Source organism: Petaurus breviceps, unplaced genomic scaffold (assembly GCF_028583685.1).
Source record: "Petaurus breviceps papuanus isolate PSGF00001 unplaced genomic scaffold, PetGlider_PUasm1.0 90743, whole genome shotgun sequence".
NCBI lineage: Eukaryota > Metazoa > Chordata > Mammalia > Diprotodontia > Petauridae > Petaurus > Petaurus breviceps.
In genome coordinates, this window is record NW_027187332.1 from 9,578,243 (window position 1) to 9,597,534 (window position 19,292).

Sequence of the window (19,292 nt, forward strand, 5' to 3'; positions counted from 1 at the left end):
AAGGCAATATAAGGTCCAAACAATATGGGCTCCAACCTCTTAGATTTGGTGGATGCCTGAGACCACACATGTTTGACCTGATGATGGATGGACCAGAGGGTTTCCAGGTGGAGATGAGGGTGTGCTTCTTCCAGAGAAGCTAAGTACCACTCCATCCATGTTGCATGTCCTAGTTCTGTTAGCACCAAGTTGTAACACCAAGCAAAAGCAACTTCCAGGTTCAGATTATGAGCATAGCAAACTCCATTTATTCAGTGACAGATTAAAGCAAAACATTCACAGAAAATCAAAATACAGCATTCACCATGTGTAACTCAATAATTTAGTAAATCTTCAATTCAATAACAAAGCACTGAGGTCCAAGTACTCCACCCCTGGAATGTACATTCATTTTAGGCAATCACAGAGTCTTCTCTTTATTCAACTGGAGAGTAGTTTCCAATCATAAATAAAGTACATTCATTTAGTCAGTCACAAAGCACAAAAATGAAAATACTCCACCCCTGGATCACAACTGAATTACAATTATCAGTTACCACCATGCACCTTCTCAAAGGGGAGGTGGAGAGCACAAAGGCCATCTACTCCAAAGCCACAACAAGGTTACGATATCATCACAGCATTCAATACCCAAGGAGAGGTCTTTTCTTCATCTTGACATAAGGCAAGTTCTCAGCAATCTCTGTTCCTGGGGAGACAAAGCTTAACAAAGCCACAAGATACATTGCCACTATTCTCATCAATTCACTCTCTGCCTGCAGAACAGTCTCAGGACCCCTGAAAACATCAGACCCTCCTTCAGGATTCCTGTAAACATACAACAAGAAATTCCTCATTCAGGGCTTCTGAACCAACAGCAAGTTTCCAGGACCTCTGCAACAACAGCACTGGCCTTTACCAGCAGAGGAATCTGGCAAAGTAACATCAAAACAGACAGAAAAAATACTGGTACCACAGTCATGCCTCCTCAGTTCTTGGCAGCTCCAGGTGGCAGTTCTCAAATGTTCTGGGCAGCTCCAAGTGGCCCTCAGCAATCAGGGTGGCTTTGGCTGGCAGTTCTTTCTGTCTCTCAGCAACTCTGGCCCCTGGCAATTTTCTCTCTCTCTTTGCCTCTATGATGCTGCTCCCAAAATTTCTTCTGACCTCCTCTTCTTGGGCCTCTCTATCCATGGCACCATCTCTTCCCTGTTCAGCCCCCTCTCTTCACGTCAACAAGTCCATCCCAAAAGTGGGATTCACAAGCTCTGGGTTTTAACACAACTCCAAAACCAAGCCAATACAAGGGTATCTTTAAATCCCTTTGATGAAGATTCAGTTACTTGTGTCTCATTTTTATCTCACCTTTGAATCTGAACTTAGTGAGTGTTGACAGCCTACAATAGTATCTTATAAAGTAAAAGTCAAATTAGGGAAAAAATAGCAAAAAAGAAACAAAAGAAAACAAATAATGCTAAAAAGTTAAAAGAAATAACTGTGTGATAACAATTGATTCACATGCACCAAAAGCCTGACAGTTTAAATCAGGAGAGGGATTAATAATAACAAGAAGAAATTGAAAGATCTCAACTATGTATTATCATAAATTGACAAATCACATAAAATATTGATAAGAAAGATGTCACAGAATCTGACAAATAATGCTATTTGAGAATTCTACATAGCTATGTTATAACATATTATATAATTTAAAGGAAAATATATGATTACCTTCCTCTTCAAGAAAGGTTATAAAAATTGATGAACAGGAAATTAATTGCTTAAATTAATTCACCTGGAAGGAAAATATAATAAAATTATATTTTTAAAAAATTTCAGCAAAAAGAAAAAATCTCACCTTGCCCAAATGAATTCACATCTGATTTCCTCCTCAATTTTTAGAGGCCCCAGTGGTGGTAGAAACAACCCTATATTATGTATGGTATCATAGGAGCTTATTTGCCTATGGAAAAAGGAAATGGAAATCCATGCAGGCCTAGTTTTTCCAACAAATTTACCCTGGGCAGTATTCACAACAGGCATTCCCAAATGACAGGCCCCTAATTTCCCAATACAAGAACACACAGGAGGACCAATATCCTGCATTTGTGCTACAGTAAAAGGGGTTAGAACCAGAGAATGAGAAAAGAAGCTAAAGGGTGAGAATATCTGGGAATGCAAGAAAGAGCTAAAAAAGAAAAAAAAAGTCCAAGGGAAAAAAAAAAGCCTAACTATAAACCTTTTTCACAATTAAATGTGCATCAGAAAATCTCAGTAAGAAAAAGAGAATAAAAACTTAAAGTTTAGAGTTCAATAAACTGGTTTCTCTATCAGAGAATGAACCAAAATTCCCTGAAGGAGTATCCTTAAGACTACACAGAAGCAATGGAAGAAATATATCTAGACTATCAAGGCAAATGATGAAAAGAAGTAGGGATAAAAAGGAAATTGCTCAAACAAAAAATAAAATGATTAAAAATATTGGGGATTGCATGAGGGCAGAAATTACAACTCTCAATGCAGAATTAAGGAAGCCAAGGAACAAATTGCAAAGCTCAGAACCATGATGGATACATATTTTCTCCAAAGAACCAAAAACTCCGAAAGAAGAATAAGTACAAATCTGAATACCAAAATTCAGAAGCAAAAGACAATTTGATAGAAGATAAGCAAAAAAAAGCAATAATTCAAAACAAATGAATTCTGTTCAAACCAATGTAGCTGACATCGAAGTTAGGATGCTCAGAACTAAGTTAAGGAGCTTAAGTCTCTCTGAAGAACATCAGAAATTGAACACTTCATATTGCAGAAAATAATGTTAAAAGATTAGAACTTTTGAATGAATACAATAAAGCCCTGATCAATTGAATCCATTGTCTGACCAAAAAACAAACAAAAACTTAAATTCCAAAGCACAGATGTTAAATTTCATAATTTTACTACGAAATATTTTGAACAATACCACGAGAAAGTAAAATTTCATGAGCAATAATTTGTGCAATTCAGTATTATTTCAGTTATGTGGTAAAAATAAACAATGGAATAAGACAACTAACCTGGAAAAAAAGAAGAAATCAAAGGGAGCTCAAAGCCTCACTAGCAAATTACATATCTTCCCAAACTGCTTTAGTAGAGATAATTTCCTCTTTAGGGAGTTGGTGATATCAGTGAAATTACAGGTTGTGTTTCTAACCCTATCCTAAGTTTAAAAGAGATATTCTATTGAGATAAAGGAAAGGACAAAGAGAGATCATCAAAGAATAAAAGGCAACCTAAGACGATAAAGATTTAAAGGGATGTAAAAGAATCAGAATTAGTTAATACTTCGAGTACTAAATCATGCTATTCCTTATAAGTCAGTTAGTATGCTTCCTGGAAAGGATAACACAGTGGGAAATTACACAAAATGACTAAAGGCAAAAGACATCAGGGAACTGGATATGCATTCTCATACAATCAATAGGCGACATGTGAGAGAATTTCATAAAAGCAGTGTATGAGAAACGATGAGCAGCAAGAGATCTTAGCCAAGATATAGAAGTAAAAAAAGGCAAGGCTGAAGAACATTCCCAATACAAGGACTGTGTCTATTATAAATTACAGGGGCCTTATCTTAAAGGGATTTAGGACATTAAGAAAGAACCTTCTCTTGAGAGGCTTGAACTTCTCAGGATTGCCTCCCACCCCAAGAGAGGAAATACAAAGGTTCTGATAGGAAGGCAGCAACCAAAAGTGATAGGAGGAGACATAGACCCAGAAGGAGGATTACCAGGCATTAAAAATGAAGGCAGAGGGTAACAAAGGTTACCAAAGGCAGAAGGTAGAGCTGTGTTTCATGACTTAGAACAAAGAAGGACTTCCACAATACTCTGCATTATTTTGTTTGTCCACAGTGGAATGAGAGAACAGGACAGCTTCTTTCATTGCTTCTGTTTGCTATTGTTTTATTCACGATTTGAAATTTAGCAAAAAGTAGGGACGGTGGGAATAAACAATATAGAATTGGGATAGAAGCAGAGAATTCATAATTGGTATTTCAGAAGTTTCATGATAATCACAAAGGGAATAAAGAAGGAACAAGTAATAGTATACCACACAAATTAGGTTATACATTTAATAATAGATGGAAAGAAAATAGGATTGAGGAGGAAGAAAATGTAAAATAAATTCTTGTAAAGGGAGCTACAGAAGAGCATAATAAACCAAGAGAGCAGAAAGGAGGGAAGACTTTGAATCCTTGTATCTTACTGGGAAGAGAAAGAAAAAGCCAAGAGAGGGGAAGAAATAGATACATAAGCAGGAAGAAAAGGAAATTGGCTATTTGTGTACATTAAAGGAAATTTTAAAAATGAAATAAATTCAAGGAAGTTGATAGTGGGTGAATGAAGAGGAATTTTGGAAATTATTGAAATAGACCAACATTAAAATGCTATAAGTAAATCTCATTACAGGCAAAAGTATTGACTTAAAAGAAAAAAAAGGTAAAAATTAACACAAAAGAGATTGAAGAAAGCACAAATTGAACTACCACATCTTCAAATATGAATATATTAATAATCCATCAAAAAGAAAGATAATGGCAAAGTGGTTAAGAATAATTCCCAATGGTTTGCTAAATACAAGAAATAGATCTTAAAAATAAGATACACCCAAAAAGGCTTGAAGAAAAGTTGCTTTGCATCAGATGATTCCAAAAAAATGTATGTTGCAAATAGGTCAGGAAAAGCAAAAGTAAAATTCATAATACCAAAAGAAATAAAAAGGAAACTGTATTATGCTTAAGGTTATAATAGTGAAATAATATTAATACTAAATGTATATTCAAATTGTATAACTTCTAAATACATCATTTAAAATATATTACAGATAAGAAGAGAAATATTGAATTGAAGAAATTGTTAGAGAAATTAGATCTGAAATATTCATGTCTTCTTAATTGGAACATTAAAAATATTCATATTTATCAGGAATATATGCTTCACAAAATAGAGCATGTGTTAGGGTACAGAGAATTTATAAATATATGTAAAAAAGAAATACTAAATATATTTTTGTAGACCACAATATAATTAAAGTAATTAACATAGGTAATGCAAGCAAGATATACAGGCCTAAATGGAGACTTAATAATGACATTCTGAATCCTGTGTGTGTCAAAACATAAATCATAGAAAAAATAATGACAGGAAAGAGAATGATAATGAGGCTGCATATCACAATTTCTGGGATGCACCTAAGGCATTCTGAGGGGAATAATTATAACTACAAAAACACACTAACAAAATAGAATAAGGAAAGATTAATAAACTAATTATAAAACTCTAAAAACATAGAAAATTATAAATCCCAAATAAGCAACAGTTAAATAATTTAGAAAATTTAAGTAGGCACATGTAAAAAAGAAAAAGCCTGTGAAATTATAAAAATTATTTGAATTAGAAAATTGATAAACCAAAATTAAAAAAAGACAAACCTGTAGGTAATCTAACCAGAAAAGGCAGTGGGGGACTTGATTAATTGATGACAGATTTGTTACAATAGGTCATCTATTGATGTGAGGTAGGAAATCAGAGCTCTTTGCTAATATTTTTAGAGGGAAAAATAGCATAGAAGACTGAGAGACCAGGATTGCTTCTGTCATTGACCTTTTCCCAGCACCTTATAGCATAGGTTGATATCTCCAGCCTTCTCGGTTGTATTTATCTAATTTAATTTTTTAAAATATTTTTTAGTATTAGGCTGTTTCTGGAAAATTTTCTTATGGGGCACAAAATGAAGACAATAGAGGGAACAAAGGTGCTAGCTTCTGACTTCAGATTGCTTTAATTATTTTTCTTTTTCATTTCACCTTCAAATTTCATACTTGTCCTGCTTCTGATATCCATTTTGAGCATGTATCTAAATGCTCAAGGAACCTCAAGAAGCACATTGGGTGAATGAAGCTATGACCAAGAATCAGTGTTCCTATAAGGGCCAAAGTTCCTTCCTCTCATACTCTTATGACATCTGTGGTTAAAGTTTATTGTGGGTGCTTGGCATGAAGTATAGGTCCAGTATCACTTACTTCTAGGTAGTTATTTTATTTTTCTAGCAATTTTTTGTAATACCCCCTCAGAGTTCAGCTGTACAACTTACACTGCCACTAGCCATTGAGTCCCCAGAGGGTGGTTGTTACTATACCCAGAGTTTATTAGCCCCCACTGCTTTGCTTCCCCTATAATCATCTAGTAGAATCAGTTAAGTTCTTTATCAAAAACATTTATTGAAACAGCATTAACAAGGACACTAATAATATAGCATTTTCCTCAAACATCAGAGATACAACCTTCTAAAAAATACCCACAGTCTGGGTGGAGGGAAGGGTGGGCTTAAACTTAAAATACCATGGTAGTGATGCACATATGTGTAGCAGCAACCACCCCAAGCGTCCTCAGGGTTGCTGCCACCACAGGTTCTTGGATCTGCTTTGTTAAAGGAAAGCAACTCAAAATGGGTTAACAAGCTTACTTTAATCAGTCAAACATATATCGTTTACCTAGTTCAGGGGGAAAAGGTCAGCACCCAGAACTTCAGAATATACAGACAGAATTATCAAGACAGAGAAACAGATCAAGTAGACAGTTTCCAAACTGTCCAACCATTACATCCATACCAAATCAACATCTGGGTTTCAACATCTGGGTTTTTCAAAGCCGGGGGACTCTCAACAACGGCTTCCCAGAATCCAGATCAAATCACAGAACACTTCTCAAAGTGAGCCCCCAAAACAAAGCCTCACATCAGGGCTTATATAGCCTTCTCCTGGCTCAGAGAATGTAACAACCTTATTGACTCACTGGCCAATCAAGAAGTATCTACTGAAAAACAAGCCTCCCACCCCAGGCTCCAGGTGTACTTTAGCCTAGGGGCAGGGAAGATCTTAAAAATTTATATTCCCATTACAATGTGGAAGGTGAAAGATGTGACTAAGGCAACTCACAACTTCAGAACTGTAGGACTCACTGTCCTTCTCTCTGAGGGTACTCCAGAATTTCATTATGAGTCTCTCCACAGTTTAGTCTGACTGACTCTTGGAATTTCTCTTTGTAGGATACAGTGTCTTTGTTATAGCAGTGACTCAGCAGAACTTGCTCCTTCTAGGGTGTAGTATATTAGCTGGATGGTCCAATTTGCCATAAGGGTAGGTCATACAGGTCATTCAGTGGCCATTCGGGCTTACCATTCTTTACTGTTGATGCCTAGGCAAGTTGGATTGCTCAGACTTTGGGCTCTTCTCAGAGCTCATCATCTCTGCTGGCTGGATCAATCCACTTTTCTCCATGGATCAATTCACTTTTCTTCTGGGCTTGGTCTTCATTGAACAGTTACAGATTTTTTTTTCCCACTTTCAACTATTGGCTATGCCAAGGTAGAGGTCGATGAAACACTCTTCAGCATGGGCAATGATATTTAATGGTAAAATATTTCTTGCTGAAGTTCTTTCCTTCAATATATCCAGTCCATGGAGTCTCAGGGTTTTTAGTTTTAGTCATTTTTACCTCACATTCTTCTCTAGGAATTTTTTATAGGTCATTAGCCAAGGACAACCATGTAAATTCAGGCACCACTTATTGTCTTGATGCTTCTTCATATTCAAGCATATTCATTGCCTGTGGTACCATTTGCAATACCAGCTTTTGCAATAATTTCTTTACAGTATATTATGAACACCTAAATATTCATGAAGTTTGTTTTCTCTCATTTAAGCTCTAGTCACCAGTTAAAACAAAACTTCCTGGGTACCTTAATATCAAGCAAGTGATGTTTTTAAAGTATTTTTTATTTTCCTAGAACCATGTAAACAGTTATAAGTTTTTATCTTTGTCAATTTTTATGCATGTTCTATATCAGATAATTCTACGTAGCATTCTGTACCATCTAGAATGCTAAATATAATAGATACTGCCTAGTAGATTAAAATTTTTAAAAAGAGAGTGCCATGGAAACCAAGATAAAAGACATATTAGAAACAAAAGGATTTAGTAACTAGGGGCAGTTAGGTGACTTAAGAGGTAGAGGACTAGACCTGGAGTCAGAAAGACATGAGTTTAAATTGGATGTCACACTTATTAGCTGTATAATTCTAGGCAAATTATTTAAGCTCTGTTTATCAGAAGTGCTCTAGAAATATTAACTATTATTATTAATAGTAGTTGTAAGTGGAGCCCTTCATAGCAACTTATAGTAAGCATCGATCTCCTATATGTGTAGCTTGTTACTTAGGAAGGGACCTAAAGTTATCTGTGCAACTTAGGAATTGCCTCTGGTAAGTTCTGAATAAAGATCTGATACAGGAGAGAGGTTAGATGGGTTTAGGGAGTTCATAAGTAGCAGAGAAAGTAGCATAACATGAATGAATAAGGCCAAGGGCATATCAAGAATAGGAAAAGAATAAGAAAAGACCCTGAGCGCAATAGAAGCAAAGAAATTGACACTTTGTGGAAATGTGAGAATTGAGGTTCCCTGGAAGCAGCTCAAAAATATCTTTCAAGGTAATAAAACTTGAAAATCTAAGTGGGAGGCAATGGGAAGCAAGTGTTAGGCCTTTAAGGAGTAGCTAAGCATTAGGCAGAACAGCAAATTTTTTTTTTCTAGGACACTTCTGACTGATTGCAGAGAAGAAAGGTAAAATTGAGGGAGGAGAGCAAGGAGGAAATTACAGAATGAGAGTAGGATGAAAAATGTCCAAAACATGCCTGAGAGTTTTCTCAATAGAGAAGAGGAAGGCAATTTATTAGAAAGAATATGTGACTCATATCACTGGAGCTAAGATAGGTAGCTATCTTATAGACTTTTCTTTTGAGATTTATAGTTCAAAGTCCATGCTCATGTACCATTCATTGTTTTTTCATGAGTTTACAAGAAATTAAAGGAAAATTCTCCCAGTATCTGTTAATATATTTAAAATTTGTGAGAATTACAAAGGGAATTTATAATGTTTTTTTTTTATATTTAGTGTTTGAGAGAAGAGGAAGCCTGGTGGCACAGTGGATTGAGTGCTGGGTCTGGAGTGAGGAAGACTCATCTTCTTGAGTTCAAATCTGACCTCAAACATATACATGCTGTGTGACCCTGTGTAAGCCACTTAACCCTGATTGCCTCAGCTTCCTCATCTATAAAATGAGCTGGAGAAGAAAATGGCAAATACTCTGCTGTGGTAGGGGTCTTTGCAAGGGCAAAAGGTCTGCCCCAAAAGAATTCAACTACTCAAGCCTTCTTTCAGTCAGAGATGAAGTTTATTGTGTCTCCAATAGAATAGAAGTGGGCAAGATTTTAAGAATCTAGGAAATTGGTAGGGACAAGACTGCACTTTTTTATAGGGAAAAAGATTGTTGGAAGATTTGGATGGGATCAAGGAATGGCAAATAGCCTGGGATGACCTGGAGGTAACCTAGAAGGGGTCTAGATGGGATTAAAGGGTGGAAAGTAGCCTAGGGTAGTCCACAGTTCTGAGCTGAGTCAAAGGTAACAGAGAATTGAAGGATAGGCTGGGTCAGGACAATGAAAGGATAGTTAAAGGATTATTGACTGGGATGGACCAAGTACCTCAGGCTAATGTCAGAGATCTGGGCTATGTCTGAAAGTCCTCTTTGGGGTCCATATCTAAAAGACATGATCTTTTCCTTTTAGGAGTTCAGATCCCATCTCCATCAACTCTGTTTCCTTTTCCAAGAAAACTTCCAATAGGGTTATGAAGGGTTAGATACAACTGAAAATGACTGAATCAGCACAGTAACAGAAACATGACTAACTTTAATAGACATACCTCTTCTTAGCAATGCAACGATCTAAGACAACTCCAAAAAGCTCAGGATGGAAAATTCTATCTACATCAGAAAAAGAACTATGAAGTCTCAATGCAGAGTGAAGCATACTATTCTCTCTCTCTCTGTTTCTTCTTTCTTGTGGTTCCTGCCATTGGTTCTAATTCTTCTTTACAATATGACTCGAGTGAAAATGTTTAACATAAAGGGTTATGTGTGTGTGTGTGTGTGTGTGTGTGTGTGTGTGTGTGTGTGTATGAAGAGGTTACCCATAAAGACTGTTAGGGTTGCTCTGGAGACCTCAAAATACCAACATGCCAGGTCCTGCTGAATGAATATAACTCAGGTCTTCTCTCAGCCAAAGAGAAGCAAAGTTTATTGAAAGTTCGCATGTATTGGACACAGAGTAAGCCTAGGTCATTCTATGGCGCTCTCACTATTCTATGGCACTCTCACTATTCTATGGTGCTCTCACAAACATGAAGGCAAGATGGGATCTTAGATGTAGAAGGATGTGGGAGGAATCTAGGTGTGGTCTAGAGGAGGAGTTTGGGAAAGATCTTCAGGAGGAGTTAATGAGGTTAATGAGTGATTAAGGGTGGGAAATTGCTGGAGGTTACCTGGAGACTACAGACAATGGTGGTTGGCCAGTTCAAGGGTGAATTGAAATTTTGATAGGCTTAAGTGTGGGAAGTCTAGTAATAGAGGCTTTGTCTCAGTCACAGTGTAAGGCTTATTGCCTCATGCAAATGCCTCATCAAATGGGATGATTTAATCAGATTTCAAGGGGGGTGTAATGCCAAGCAAAGGCAACTTCCTAAGCTTCAAAATACCAGCATAGGTGCTCTCCATTTTATTCAGTGAAAAATTAAGAACAGAGAAAATCAAAATATAGTATAATTCAAAATACAGCATTCACCAAGTATAATTCAATAATCTCCAAGTACTACTCCACCCCTGGACATTATAATTCATTTAGTCAATCCCAAAGACCCTCTTCTAAGTATTACTCCAACCCTAGGCTGTACATTCATTTAGTCAACCACAAAGCCCCTCTTCTCAAATGGAGATTAGTTTCCAATCATAAGTAAAGTACATTCATTTGTTCAATCACAAAGCACAAAAAAGTCAAAAGTTCCCCACTGTTGGATCACAACTGAATCTACTCCAGAGTTATAACAAGCTTAAGCACAGCATTTAATACCCAGAGAGAGGGCTTTTCTTCATCTTGACCCGAGGCAAGTTCTTAGCAATCTTTGTTCCTGGGGAGACAAAGCTTAGCAAGGTCACAAGATACATTGCCAGTGTCTTCATTAATTCATTCTCTGTCTGCAGAACAGCCCTAGGACCCCTGAAAACCTTAGAAAAACCCTCTTCCAGGATTTCTGTAAACATATAGCAAGAAAATCCTTCTTCAGGGCTTTTGAACCAACAGCAAGGTTTCAGAACCTCTGCAACAATAGCATTGGCCTTTCCAGTGGGCACAATTCACTCTCTGTCTGCAGAACAGTCTCAGGAGCTCTGAACCAACAGCAATTTTCCAGGACCTCTGCAACAACAGGACTGTCTTTCACCAGTGGACAAATCTGGCAAAACAACATCAAAACAAAGTACCAGCATAACAGCCATATCTCCTCAGACCTTGGCAGTTCTGGGTGGCAGCTCTCAAAAGTCCTGGGCAATTCAAAGTGGCCTTCAGCAATCCTCTCTGTCTCTCTCTGCCTCCAAGATGCTGCTTCCAAAAAATTCTTCTGCCTCTCTCTTTGCTTGTATCTCTCTAAATTTTACGTCACCAGCTCCTCCCTGTTCATCATTCTCTTTTCACATAAACAAGTCCATCCCACTAGTGGGATTCACAAGCTCTGCGTTTTAACACAATGAATCAAAAAACCAAGCCAATACAGGGGGATCTTTAAATTCCATTATTATTACAGGGGGGTTCCCAGAGCCTGTACCGCAAGGACTCAAGGAGGGGAGGCTCCCAGAGCCTGTACTTCACATCGTGTATACACACACACACACACACAGCCTACCTATATCAGATTGCACACCATTTTGAGGTGGGGGGAGGAGAAGGAGGTGGAGGAAATTTGAAATTCAAAATCTTATGGAAGTGAATGCTGCACACTAAAGATAAATAAATATTTTTTAAAAAGAAGAAAACAACTGAACAACTACAAATTTGAGGAAAGATTGCCAAATGATTACTGGGATCCCAGGATTTTGGATTTGGGGTACCCAGAGTCCCATGTGATTTACCCAAATAATTTAGATTGTGTAATCTAGTGTAGATTGTTTAATTGATTATGTGTGCACCCCCAAAATGGTGTGCAACATAAATCCTTACCCAAATAATACTTAGAGCTTTCTCAAGGTTGGAAGCAGAAAAGAATGGCTTATTTATGATCTCGAGAAAGGGCCACCCTCCTGACAAATGGTCAGGGAGGAGAAGCAATTCACAAAAGGAAATGGTGAAGTTATAAAGCCCTAATGCAGAATTCTCCCCCACCCCCTCCTGACCCTTTTTTTCCATTGGCTGGAAGTCAGGTGTACAATCTAAGTACAGTAATCTACCTCAAGTATGGAACAAGGAGACAGTGACCAACCAATGTATGTTTGAGAAAGCAGTTCTGTCCTTATTTGAAATATCTTGTGCTGAGGTGGTACTGGGGAGGGTCTCCATTGGTCTAAGTCCCAGATTCCTGCAAGGTTAGGTGACTTCTAAACTTAGGATGCTGAAGCCACTCTAGATTTGATTTTTCAGAATGGGGAAACTTCACTGCAAATTATCCCTCACAATTATAATATACTATATATAATAGATTATAATGTAATATCGATAGCATAATCTGTATGTCTTTAGAAAGAGTGCAATGTTGGAACAGGACTAAGCAAGGTTCCCCAATCAGGGACAAAATAGTTTGTTACCTAACAAGAATGGTTTGAGAAGCTTGAATAGTCTCTTTGTCAGTATACATTTTTTCCATCCCTTTAATATTAAACCTGTAATTTAACTATTAAAATGCATTGCATTAATTTAAGGAATAATGTCTTTTAAAATGAAAATACTTTTCTTGAAGATGAATACATTAAACTATTGATCACTTGCACCTTAGCATTACTGATTGTATTGTCTCTTGGTGGAGTACTATGGAAATATGTTTCAATGGGAAAAGAAAAGAGTCTTTGTAACAGGTGTTTTTAGCCTGGGGATCATGGATTTGCTTTAAAAATATATTGATAACTGTAATTCAGTATAATTGCTTTCTTTTACAGTTCTTTGATTTTATTCATTTTAATATCTTATTCTTCCTCTAAAGGGGTCTGTGACCAAAATTTCAAAACCTCTGTTGTAATATGTGGAGCTTCCTCTTCTCAGTAGATCTAGGATGATAGTTGAGCCAGTAGGATAAAGATTCTGGTGCCTGGAGTAGTGGTGATGGTGTATAACAGGAGGGAGAAGAGCATAGAAAGAAAGCTACCTCACTTCACTAGTTTGCCAAAGGTTAGTCCTATGAAAATATTGAAGATATTGGAGATTCAGAAATACATTTTAGAATGGTATCAAAGTGAATATTTTCTTCATTTTGCAGAGCCAAAGTTCAACTCTTATCCATAACTGTAACAAGGAGGTACAACTAAAATCTCAAAGCTTATGCCAGCTATAGTGGAAGCTGTGGTGGGTGCTAACCGCTGTTTTTCTCTGCTTTCAAAAGCTCATTCTCACTAAGTCTAGAGATGCTCTTAACTTGTATGGTGGAGCTTTAGTGATGAATTCTTTATCACAGCATGAAACAAAGAGCTTTGTTGCTCCTTTCACCTCTATGAGCCACAGTAGAAAAGAATAGAAAAGGAAGCAAAGGGTGCTAAGGGTCATAAAGTTTTTAAAATGCTATAAACATGATCTTTACTATTGATACACTAAATGTGAGATGAACAAATGAATTATATTGCTGGAAGGAACTGAATCATGAGTCTTTATATCACTCTAAATGAAAACAGAAGAAAGTTGTAGTTAAATTAAAAGATGATTTACAGGTTATTAATGGAAAGACTAATAAAAGAGACTTTTAATAAAAGAGGGGAGGGGAACAAGCTTTTAGTAAATGTCTGATGTGTGCTAGGTACTGTGTTTGTTGTTCAGCCATTTTTCAGTCATATCTGATTCTTTGTGAGCCCATTTTGGTTTTATTTGGCTAAGTTACTGGAATGGTTTGCCATTTCCTTTCCTAGATTCATTTTAAAGATGGGAAAGCAAGGCAAATAAAGTTAAATGACTTGCCCAGGGTCACACAGCTAGGTGTCTGAGGCCCAGATTAGAACTCACAAAGATGAATCTTCCTGACTCCAGACTTGGTGCTCTGACCACTGTAACACTTAGTTATGACAAGTGCTTTAAAAATTTCTCATTTGGTCTTCACAGAAACCCTGTGGGCTGCTCTTATAATAATAAAAGTAGAGGCAGTGAGGAATGTAACAATAGAAACCTAACTCATTCTTACCAGTTCATTGAAGTAATGGCTAAGTGCTAAACACTTTTCTAAATGTTGGGGGAATATATATATATGATAGATAGATAGATAGATAGATAGATAGATAGATAGATAGATAGATAGATAGATAGATTAGATAGATAGATGATAGATAGATAGATAGATAGATAGATAGATAGATAGATAGATTAGATAGATAGATGATAGATAGATAGATAGATAGATAGATAGATAGATAGATAGATAGATAGATAGATATTTAAATGGACAAGTTCAGGGTGGGGTGGGGTGGTGGTGGATCCAAGATGGTGAAGTAAAGGCAAGGACTTGTCTGAGCTTCTCCCTAAAACCTTCTAAATTACCTTTAAAAATTGACTCTAAACAAATTCTAGGATAGCAGAGCCCAGAAAAAGATAGAGTAAAACAAATTTCTCACCCAAGACAACTTTGAAGATTGGCAGGAAAGGTCTGTTGCACCTGAGTAAGAGTGGAGCACAGTCCAGCTCAGGCCACACCAGCACAGCCCCAGCAAACCAGGAGCCAGCCTTGGGAGTGACTGTATCAGCAGTGGCAGTGGTTTCTTCCAGAACTCTCAGTCCACAGATGGTAAGGGAACAACTGGTCAGAAGGAGATTGCAGGGATCTTGTTGCTAGCACGGAGGCAGGATTCTGTGGCTTTTCACATACTTGGATCTGAATCACAGTCCTAGTAGCAGTCCAAGGGTGAGAAGGAGCATTAGCATAGTAGAACTTGTAGCCACAGTGGAGGGGGTACCCTTATCACAGTTACAAGACAGAAAAAAGTGTTTGTGGTCTCTCACAGACCAGAGCATGGACCAGGAGAATAGTAAACACCTCTCCTTAGATCACATTGGGAGAACTGAAAACATATATGTCCCGAGAGGTATCTCTGTAAACAGTTGCATCAAAACCCCTGAAGTTTGGGACAATACTCACTCCACCCTGGAAGCAGAGCCCAACTTTAATAAAGAGTGAAAAGTAGAGCAATAGAACCGGAAAATGAGAAAACAGTGGGAAAAAAACCCTATATTTTATTCTGCCTCTAAAGGGGTCTGTGACATAAATAAATTTCAGAACCTCTGTGTGGAGTTTCCTCTTATTAGTAGATCTAGGATGATAGTTCAGCCAGTAGGATAAAGACTCTGGTGCCTGGAGTAGAGATGATGGTGAATAACAGGAGGGAGAAGATCATAGAAAGAAACACTCAGTAGAAAATAACAAAGTTAAAGCTTCTAAAAAACCACGAATTGGTCACAGGCCATGGAAAAGCCTAAAAAGGATTTTGAAAATCAAGTAAGAGAGGTAGAGGAAAAATTTGGAATAGAAATGTAAATGATGGAATAAAATCATGAAAAACAAGGCAATGGCTTGATAAAGGAGACCCCCCAAAATACTGAAGAAAATAACATCTTAAAAACAAGAGTAGGCCAAATGGGAAAAGAGGTACAAAAAGTGAATGAGAAGAATGCCTTAAAAATTGAATTGACCAAATGGAAAAGGAAATCAAAAAGCTCACTGAAGAAAATGATTCCTTAAAAATGAGAATGTAACAAATGGAAGCTAATGACTTTGTGAGAAATCAAGAAACAATAAAACAAAACCAAAAGAATGTAAAAATAAAAGACAACATAAAATATCTCATTGGTAAAACAACTGATGTGGAAAGTAGATCCAAGAGAGATAATTTAAAAATTATTGGCCTACCTGAAAGCCATGGTCAAAAAAAGAACCTAGACATCATCTTTCAAGAAATTATTAAAGAAAACTGCGCTGATATTCTAAAATCAGAGAGTAAAATAGAATTTGAAAGAATTCACAGTCATCTCCTGAAAGAGATCACCCAATGAAAACTTCCAGGTATATTAATTATAACCAAATTCTAGAGTTCCCAGGTCAAGGAGAAAATATTGCAAGGAGCTAAAAGGAAAAAAAATTCAAGTAGCATGGAGTCACAGATTTAGAAGCTTTTTCATTAAAGGATGAGAGGGCTTGAAATACGATATTCTGGTGGACAAAGGAGTTAGGATTACAATCAAGAATCACTCAGCAAAATTGGGTATAATACGTCAGTGGGAAAATAGACATTCAGTGAGATAGAAGACTTTTAAGCATTCTTGATGAAAAGACTAGAACTAAATAGAAAATTTGACTTTTCAAATACAAGACTCAAGAGAAGCATTAAAAGTTAAACAGGAATGGGAAATCATAAGGGACTTTGTAAACACATTCTTACATGGAAAGATATTTGTAACATTGGTCTTTCTTGTTATTAGTATAGTTAGAATAAGTATATATAGACAGAGTGCAGAGATATGAGTTGAATACAAAGGAATGATGAAGGTGAGAGAGGAATATACTCAGAAAGAGAAAGAGAGAGGTAGAATGGGGTAAATTATCTCCCATAAAAGAGACCAGAAAAAGCTTTTTTTTTTTGGAGGGGGGAAGGTAAGGCAATTGGGGTTAAGTGACTTGCCCATGGTCACATGGCTAGTAAGTGTTAAGTGTCTGAGGTTGGAGTTGAACTTCTGACTCCAGGTCCAGTGCTCTATTCACTGTGCCACCTAGCCACCCACTACCAGAAGAAGCTTTTACAGTAGAGGGGAAGAGGAGGAAGTGAAGGGAAATGAGTGAACTTTACTCATCAGAATGGACTCAAAGAGGGAATGACATACACACTCAAATGGGTATAGAAATCTATCTTACCCTATAAGAAAGTAGGAGAGGAAGAGTATAAAAGAAGGGGGGTGTTAGAGGAGAGGGCAGATTGGCAGAGGGACAGTCAGAAGCAAAACACTTTTGAAGATTGGCAGGGTAAAAGGAGAATAAGAACAAATTATACAGGATGAGAGGAAGGATGGAGGGAAATACAGTTACAAAAGTAGCTGAAAAAATATTTTAAGCAAGTTTTTCTGATAAAAGCCTCATTTCTCAAACATTATAGCAAACTGAGTCAAGTTTATAAAAATAAGAGCCATTCCCCAATTGATAAATTATTGAAAGATATGAATAGTCAGTTTTCAGATGAAGTAATCAAAGCTAGCTAAAGCCATATTTAAAAATGCTCTAACCCACTATTTATAGGAGAAATGCAAATTAAAATGATTCTGAGGCAATACCTTCTACCTATTAGATTGGCTAATAGGCAGAAAAGGTAAATTGGAGGGAATTTGGGAAAAATGAGACATTAATGCAGTGTTGGTGAAGTTGTGCACTGATTCACCCTTTTTGTAGAAACAATTTGGAACTTTACCCAAAGGGCTATAAAACCATGCATACCTGTTGACCTAGCAAAACCCCTCTTAGGTCTGTATCCCAAAAGAGATAAAAAAAAAAAAAAGAAAAATGACCTATACGTACAAAAATATTTATAGCAGGTCTTTTCTGGGGCAAAGAATTGAAATTGAGGGGATTTCCATCAATTGGAAAATGGCTGAGCAAGTTGTAGTATGTGATTATGATGTAATAATATTGTAGTATAAAGTGAAATGATGAGTAAGATACTCTCAGAAAGACTTACACAAACTGATGCCGAGTGAAATATACTGAGTAAAAAGTAACAACAGTATTGTAAGATAAATAACTGTGAACGACTTAGCTATTCTCAGCATTACAATGATCCAAGACATCTCTGAAGGACTTATGATGAAAATGCTATGTATCCCCCAGGGAAAGAATTGATGGTATCTGAATATAGATTTTTTACCTTCTTTAATTTTCTTAAAGTTTTTTGTCTGTATTTTCTTTCACAAAATGAGTATTGTGGATATGTTTTGCATGACTATACATGTATATCCTATATCAAATTGCTTGACTTCTTATTGAGGGGGCATTGAGGGGGATAAAGGAGAGAATTTGGAACTCAAAAGTTTTAAAAACAAATGTTAAATGGTGTTTTTATATGTAACAGGGGAAAAATACTAAATAAAAACAAATGAAATGCGAAAGTTCCTATACTTAAGGAACCCACACTCTCACTGGGAAAGTGCCGATGGAAAGGCATGAAGTCATAAGGATTTTGTGGCGGAGTGGATGTCTGGGATTGTGGAAGTCAGGGGTTGTATCTATAGGAGAATGGTAAGGCCTGGTGGTCCTACATTTCACTTGAAGCATTATAATCGATGACTCTCTGACCATCCAAGTTGTTGGAGCCACCATGTTAGTCTTCCCAGTCAGGATACCCAGTGGGATTTGGGTGGGTTGTGGTTCAGGAGAACGAAAGCCAGGGGAAAAGGTACATCTATTGCCAGGTCTTCTTGCTCATTGCTTGAATGGAGATATATATATATATATAGTTCTAAATTCTTGACATTTCTGATCCTCTAACTCACTTCCAGAGACTGCTTTATGCTGTCTCTTCTCCCATCTCCTCTAACAAGTTCACTTCCACAGTAATTCTCCCTCTTCTAATCTTTGGTGTCCTCCTGTTACCTCAAATTCATCAAGTATTTATTCAGTGTATTTTGTGTTCCAGTTATGATGCTATGCACATGCCTGTCTCCTCTATCCCTCAGAACTTTTGCTCTGTCAAGCTCTCAAGTTATCCTAGATTTCTCCTTCCTTTCACAGCCCAAACTCCTGGAAATCACTATTTATATTCATTATATTTTCTTCTTATCCTCTAGCTTACTTCTAATCCTTTTTCTTTCTGGTTTCCAACCTCATTGCTCTTGAAAATGCTTTCTTCAAAGTTACCAGTGATCTTTTATTTGTCAAATCTTGTTTCTTTTCAGTCTTCATCCTTCATTATCCTTCTATTGCATTAGAAACTGTTGGCCATTCTTTCTAAGGTATTCCCTTTTTTATTTGTGGATGTGTGTGTGTGTGTGTGTGTTTATCACACTCCATTCTATTGGTCCTACCTCCTCTCCTGAACTGTTTTGGTTGCTAGTGCTGGATCATCATCCATATGACTCTCACTATTTATGAATGTTCTCCATGACTTTGTCCTTGCCTTTCTCCTCATCTCTCTACAATATCTCAGTAACTTTTTAGCCCAGTG

At 36.9% G+C, this 19,292-nt stretch overlaps 1 protein-coding gene across 1 annotated transcript in view; it reads left to right on the plus strand.

Moving 5' to 3' along the window:
- The window catches only part of GPC5 (glypican 5), a 1,030,830-nt gene that overhangs the window by 483,897 nt on the left and 527,641 nt on the right, over positions 1–19,292 (plus strand). The gene's annotated exons all lie outside the window — the stretch shown is intronic.